Consider the following 7,975-nt stretch of genomic DNA (forward strand, 5'->3'; position numbering starts at 1 on the left):
AATTCTAGTATATATTTCAAAACTAGATTTGAAAGTACAGTTATGTTTACGGAAGGTTTTAGCACCTTTATTATGCTTATCCTAAAGATAATGCCAATTAATCTTATAATATTCTAGTATTGGTATTAATTTAACGATCTTATTTATTTATTTATCACTGCTATATATTAGTAATTAATCTAAAATTTATTTCATAAAAATTTCTTTTATTGGAAAATTTTTAAAAAACCTTTCAATAGGTTTGGTAAAATTATTTCAAAAAATTTTTCACCTAGGAATTCTTAAGGTGATCACCTTCCTTCTTAATTCCATCGTAGGAATTCAACTTGCAATTAAAATTTATTATTTATTTAAATTTATTTAGGAAAAGAAAATAAAATTCCATATATTGGAAAATCTCAAAAAAAAAAAAATCCTCCCAATATGCTTGGTAAAATTAATTAGAAAGCTTCCTCACTTAGAAATTCTAAAGGTGATTACCTTCGTGTTTCACTTTTAATCTCATCATCAATAGAACTTTATTTATGATTTAGTTAATTGAAGTCATTTAAATTACATGATAAAAATTAAAAAAAAAATCAATTCATTAATTATTATCTAAACTATATCTAATTTTTATTGACTTATAAAATAATTAGAAACATTCCCAAATTTAAGAATTTAAATCTATACAAAAATAAACAAACAAGCAAGTAAAAAATATATAATAAGAACAAAGAAAATATATAAATCAAAAAATCAAAACTTAAAAAAGTAAAATAGAAACAACAAATATATAAAAAATGAAAAAAAATATATGAGTCGACTTATACCTGTGGGTCTACATGTGGGTTATTGATTTAGGTATGCGAATCTTTTGCTTTAAATAACACCATTTTTTTAAAGATATAAAAGCAAAAATTTTAGAATCTTCACTTTCTTCTTTTACTTTTCTTACTGGAACGTCAAAACTTTGCCTACTCTCTAAACATTCAACTAGAAAAACAAAAGAATCTAAAAACCACCACTATCCTCAAATTCCAATAATCGTCATTGTCATACATCGTTGCTCAGTGGAAACCTAACACGAAAAAGAAGCTTTTTTTCGAAAGATCTTGACCTCTTTTTCCTCTTTCGTAAATCCAAATTCGTTAAAGCTTTATAGTTGTGCCTGAATTTAAAACCAAACCCAAGAATTCCTCCATAAAAGCAACTATAGAAAAATACATTTAGCCATCATTTAAAACTCTAAAACCACCAACAAAGTTATGCTCCTCTTATGCTTTAATTAGAAATCTCAAAAGACCTTAATCATAAACAAATGCAAAACTAATACCCACTGTCAAAACAAATTTTTTCTTGGTAAACTTTTGTGATTTGCTTGTATCTTCTTGTTGTCTATGTATTGTGGTTATTGTTGGATTGTTGATTCTTGCTGTATATGAACTAAAATTATGATTTTTCTAGGATTTTTGCTTTTGCAATTTTGGTTGATGGTTATGATTTGAATTGTGGATTAATTTTGGTTTTTATTTTTATTTTCAATGTGTTTTTGCTAATCGAATTTTATAGGAAATTAATTCCAATTCAAAGATGACTAAATCAGTAGGAATTTTAATCATAATGTGTAAGTCCATAAACTTATCGCTAGACATAACCTTAGGAGTTGTCACTAATCTTTTTTGTTTAGGTGCAATTGGGCACCTAACTGAATTTGTCCCATTTTAAAGAGAAATTCCAACCTTGCTTGGGTATTTTTAAAAGGTAAATTTTAGTCTACAAAACCAAAACTAGGCTTAAAAATATAGTTACGTGTAGAGAAAGTTATAACTGCTCTATAATACCCATCCAATGGATGATACCAGTTGATTTCATATTATCTAAAAGCTAAAAAAACTTTCCCAAATAATTTAATATTAGAAATTATCCTTGAATTAATTCAATATGTTGGTAATAACTTTAGAACATTTTCTCACCTAAAAAATATTTAAAGAGACTATTTGTCATGCTTGAAGAGGCTCCATCATTTAATTCATTTAATTTTTATAGAAAAACTTTTATTCATAACAAGTGAAAATTTAGCGAGAAATTTGACGCCGAAAATCTTTTTTAAATTCTTCATATGTTGGTAAAATTTAGAAAGAATTTTTCACGTAGGAATTTATAAAGAAATTGCTATTTGCAACATTCTTAGTAATTCCCACAATGGAGATTCAAAATTAGTTTTCATTTTTGAAAAATATCTTCTACTATGTTGTTAAGATTTTTTGTCCAAAAACATCCTCTAATATGTTGGTAGGATTTCATAATTTTTTTCAAAATGTATTTTTTTTAAATTAATAAAATTTTCCACTATGTTGGTAAAACCTTACTTTTAGATTTAAAAAAAAAATCACAAACCCACCAATATGTTGGTAAGGTTTTTTTTTTTTTTTTTCAAAATTATTAATTTTTAAATTTAGAAACTCTCTAATATGTTGGTAAGATTTTATTTCCAAAATTAATATTTTTTTCAAATTTTATTTTTATAAAATCTTCAAATAATTTGATAAATTTTTATGAATTTTAATTTTAATTTTAAAAAAAACTTCAATCTAAATAAATAAATTAATAGAATAAAGAATAAATGTAAAAATATACCAAAGTTTGAATTTTGTCAATGGTTCGAAATATAGCCTGGATCGGCTCAGCTTTTATCTTTTTAAGAACCAACTTGGCTCTATGGCTTGGCTTGGCATTTGGCAAAATTACGTCCTTCTAATACGGCTACATAAGGGTAAAATCAAAATTTTTTTCTTTCTTTTCTTCTTTCTCTTTACCCATTTTCTCCCTTTAGAACTTCTCTCTCTAAGGTTTTTTTTGCCATTGTTGTCGATTATTGCACCACTATTGGCTATTATCCTACCACCATTAAAGCCTAAAATTGACCACAAACCTTTTTTAGGCCTCTTCATATCAGATTTGGGGTCAAATTCTTGAAAATCATTCTTCAATGGCCTAAATCTAAAGCTAACACTATGGCCTTTCTGCTGCCTTTTCATCCTCTTCACGCCATTTGATCTTTTAAGTTTTCAGTATATTGTTTTCCTCATCATGCTCTTCATGCTCATGGGTTTCAATCTCTAAGAATCCTATCGGCCACTATTGATCACCACATATGCCGCTGTTATTGTCATTACTATTGTCACTAGCATTCTTTTTTCTAGTTTGCGATTTTCTCTTCTCCACTAACTATTAGATGTTTCTTGAAAATCCAAAACCTAAGACCCCTGCATTTTTGGTTTTTTGTTGCTTTGTGTTTTAAAAGTTGTTGATTTGCAAATGGTGTTTGCTTTCTAGGTAATTGTGCTTTCGATAAATATTTGTTATTAGGGATTTTTAGCTACTGATTATTGGTTGTGATATGTTATTGGTTTTATGGATAATGATGAAGTCTCGGTGGATGCTAGATTATGTTGTTTAAGGTGGCCATAGAATTGATTAGGTGTAGCTCAATTGGCCTCGACAATAATGGTAGATGGTAATGGAATGATAGGGTGATGGTTAAGGTATTTAGATTTCTGATCGATGGTGGTAAGGATGATAATGGGTTTTATGTTGCTGTGAATGTCATTATGTTTGTGTATTGCTTGAATTTGGGACTATGATTGTTGAATCCTACTAGATATTACTATGTGGATTATTATGGATTAATGGTTAATTGGTAGATGTTGGCAGTTTTAGAGGTGAAATGGCTAGAGGTTGTGGCAGATTTGGTAGTGATGAACTTTTTGGAGGTTGGTTCACTAAAGAGGTGGATTCTAAAAAGGCTAATGGCAACAAGAAAAGGTGGTTTGTTTTTGCCAGTCACTTTTCTCCTTGTTTTGTAGTTCCCTGTTGATGATTTACAAGCTTAATTATAGGCACTGAATCTTAATTATGATAAAGTCCCAAATCAAAAGAAGTTTATTACCTTACCATCATCTTGAATAAGCTCAATCTTAACTTTTAATTATCTTGATTTTAGTCTCAAATTAAATTCAATCAAAGGATAATAACAAAGCTAAATAAATAATTAAGTAAAACAAAAACAAAAAAAAAATGTAGATATACATATATATAAGAATGGGAAAAATGAACAAAAAATTAGACATTTGAGCTTAAGATTGAACTGAGCTTGATCAGTTTGGACCCCGGACTAAATGTGGTGTTTACAGTTGCCCCTCTTTGCACATTATTTATGAAATAGGAGTTATGTAAATACATAAACATCTATTACATTCGAGTCTAAAGCAAAATAGAAACTTAAAGATTCTCAATTGAAATAAAAATTTGTAATTTGAAATTCAAGGATTCCCAACTTGAAATACAAAAATTCACATTTTGAAATTCAAGAATTTGCAATTAAATTCAAAGGTTCACACTTTTAAATTCAAAGGTTCACAAGATTTTTAGATTTGCAAGAATTTAAGAACCATAAAATTCACAAAAATTCAAAGATTCACAATAATTCAAAGGTTTACAAGAATTCAAAGATTTGCAAGAATTCAAAGATTCATAAGAGTTAATGATTAGTAAGAGTTTAAAGATTTGCAAAAATTTAAAGATTTGCAAGAATTCAAAGATTTGCAAGAATTCAAAGATTCGCAAGAATTTAAAGATTTGCAAGATTGAAGTTTCATAAGATTTATAGATTCGCAAGAATTAAAGATTCGTAAAATTTTAAAATTCGTAAGAATTGAAGGCTCATAAATGAAATTTCAAAACTTCGCAATTGTAAAGATTCAGAATTGTGAATTTTAGAAATCCACATTCAACATTTCTAAATTCATATACAAAATTTAAAGATGCATTTGAAAATTTTTTGTTAGTGATTCACAACCAAAATCCAAAGATTCACATTCAAAAAATTTTAGAGATTCACGCCCAAAATTTCAAAGATTTTTATTCCAAAAATTTTAAAAATTTACATTCAAGATTTCAAAGATTTTCGGAGAAAAACTTTAGAGATTCACATTCAAATTTCAAAAGATTCACAACTAAAAGTCTGAAATTCACATTCAAGATTCAAAAATTTTCATTTGAAAAACTTTAGAGATTTACATTTAAGATTTTGATGTCTCATGAATTTGTATTTAAGAGTTTAGAGATTCTCATAAGAAAAATCTTATAACAAAATAAAAGTTCCTCTAAACAAAAGCTTAAGAACTTTAAAATATTTTCAAAATATCTTCTTCATCCACTATTTAATAACTCAACCAAAATTTTTTTTAAGGGTTAAAATTTTATCTCGAAAATTTTTCCTTATCTGCAGATCAATAATCTTCTTCAAAAAATTCTTAGCCTTTTACTAAGTTCAATTTCAAATTCCAAAATGAAAATTTCTTTTCAATCTAATGAATGTAATGCAAATGTTGATCGATGTCATGAAATTCTAATTGTGGTAATAAGGTTTTCAAGACTTCACCATCCGTATTTTCTTTTTTAGCTTTTTAACACTAATAGTTTTAGAATTAATTCATGAATTCCATCAATTGATCCACATTATTTCCATCATCTGGCTACAACTTATAGGTTATATTGACTAATCCATCACCATATTCATCACTTGGTCTCCGTATTTACATTCCCAAATTATCCTTTTAAACTTTTTTCCTTTTTTTTTTCATTTTCTTTTTGCCCCATCATCCTAAATTTTTTTTTCAAAGGAATGTAGGAATCTTTTATGAATATTGTTATTCATTTATTTATCATCATTTCTATTCATGACAAATATAATGAAATCATAAGTTTCCTCTATTCATCATGAAGATGTAAATCCGACATAGAACAAAGGAAATTGAAAAAAAAAGAGATAACTAATACAAGTTTGGTAAAAAAAAAAAAACAAATAGGCAAAGGCACAAATTCAAAGCATACTACTAGGATAAATGTTTAGATGGTATAACAATATCCAAATAATGCATATTCAGACAAATTTTTTTACATTAATCTAGAATTTTGAAAAAACTCATTCATTGAATATCCAAATCATTTTGAGCTTTTCAAATCTTGCCCTAGTTTAGCAAGATCTTATACCTAACTGTCTTTTCTGCTTTCAACTTAGATATTTTCTATCCAAATCATATATTTAGGTTTTGAATTTGAGTCTTCCTTCTTTTTCATTTTTCTTTTCCTTTTTCACTTTTTTCTCATTTCTTTTTTTTTTCTTTTCATTTCTTTTCACTTCATCCATTATTGATATCTCCCACACTTTTCGAATCAATCTCTAGAATACGAGAATAAATCAAGATCTCATTATCCTATCACAAGCACATTTTAATTCAATATATGATCATTCATTTCAAGCATTCACATTTAATCAAAATAGACTTTTAAGGCATGTAACTTAGGTTATAGTGAGGGGTTATAAAAATGGATAGAATAGGCTCAAAACATGTGTTTAAAATGTTTAAACCAAAGGATCATTTCTCATAATGCAAAACAACATGGCACTTTGCCCCATCATTCATCTTTTTCCTACAAAAGAATTCTCATTATTTTGCTCCCAGGTCATTTATGGCATTCGCTTTCGTTTTTATAAAAGGGTTTTTTTTTTATCCTTAAGACTTTTCATGACCTTTTGCTTTTTTCATTTTTTTTCCAAATAGGTCTCTTTCTAAAATTTGCCCCTCAGTGTGGAGGATGATCCTTGGTTAGGGTTTTTTAGAATAAGAAATCATAATAGGCTTAAAAGGTATAATAATGGATAATTTCATGAAAGGCAAACAAAAAATGGCCATTTTTCATCTCAAATGTGAATTTTTTTTTGAAGATCATTTATTAAACACAGATAGACTAACAGATGCTTCCAACACATGTCCATTTCATTTTTCCATGCATAATATATGTTTGCCAACTTTAACTTGCTTTTTTTCTCAAATAATCTCCATAGATCAATTTTTCCAATGTGAATGAGTTTTCAAAATTAAATCCCAAGTTATTAGTATCATTATTTAAACATTTATCATTTGAAATTTGAGAATGAAAATAAAATAAAAAATGGAAAATAATAAAACATACTATAATAGTGACTTGGATAAAAGAGAAAATGTAATGAAATGCATCATACTTGCCATTTTTGTTGAAATGATAAAAAAATAAAATCTTATTACATAAAAGAAATCCTATCATTACTTTAAAAGAAATATTAGAATGACAAGTTACTTTTAGCCAACCTTAACTATCTTATCCTTCCCAAAATTATGTCAATGTGTATTGGACAAATGGTTTTTATTAATATTCGACCCTCTGATTTGTCAAAACTCACCAAGCTTGTTGGAATCAAACTTTGTAAATTGTGCTTGAAAGTTGGGCAATTTTCTATGAAATGACCCACATTCCCATTATGATAATCACATGTGACATTAGTATTGTACCATATAAGATAGGATGACTTTAATAGTTTTAGATGAACTGGTGATATCAGGTGGTTCTTAACAAGCTAAAAGAATAACTCAGTGTAAGTGATAGAGATAGGATCAATGTGAGCTCTTTCTTAGTTGTTTTAAGGTATTCGCAAACCACTTGATTGGTTTTTATGCCTCAAAACTAGTCTTGTAATTAGTGTAGTGGTTGGACTAAACACATATGTAGCTGTTTTAAATGGATGCTTAGTTAACGGGTGGATAAGCTAGTTATGGAATAGGTTGATAAAAGGCTGGTGCGACATTATTAATGGTTGGATAACTAGTAGGATAAATTGGTTGTGGGTATGAGGCATAAATTCTGAATTACTGTCCTTCAAAACCCATAGCTTGAATTTCATTTTCTTTCTTTTTGGGTATCCCACTCAATTTTATACTGGTGGTCTCTCATTCCTCAAACTTATCACTCTTGATGAGATTTTAAATAATCTCTTCTAAGATCACCTTGTTAGTGAAGTTTTTCATTTCATTCCCTATAATCCTTTTATAATATGGTGCCTTTAGGGTACTAACAAAAAGTACCAAAGTCTCATTTTTAGTCAGAAGTGGTT

This window comes from Durio zibethinus, chromosome 9, assembly GCF_047325235.1.
Source record: "Durio zibethinus cultivar Kanyao isolate XHJ-2024 chromosome 9, ASM4732523v1, whole genome shotgun sequence".
In the NCBI taxonomy this organism is placed as follows: domain Eukaryota; kingdom Viridiplantae; phylum Streptophyta; class Magnoliopsida; order Malvales; family Malvaceae; genus Durio; species Durio zibethinus.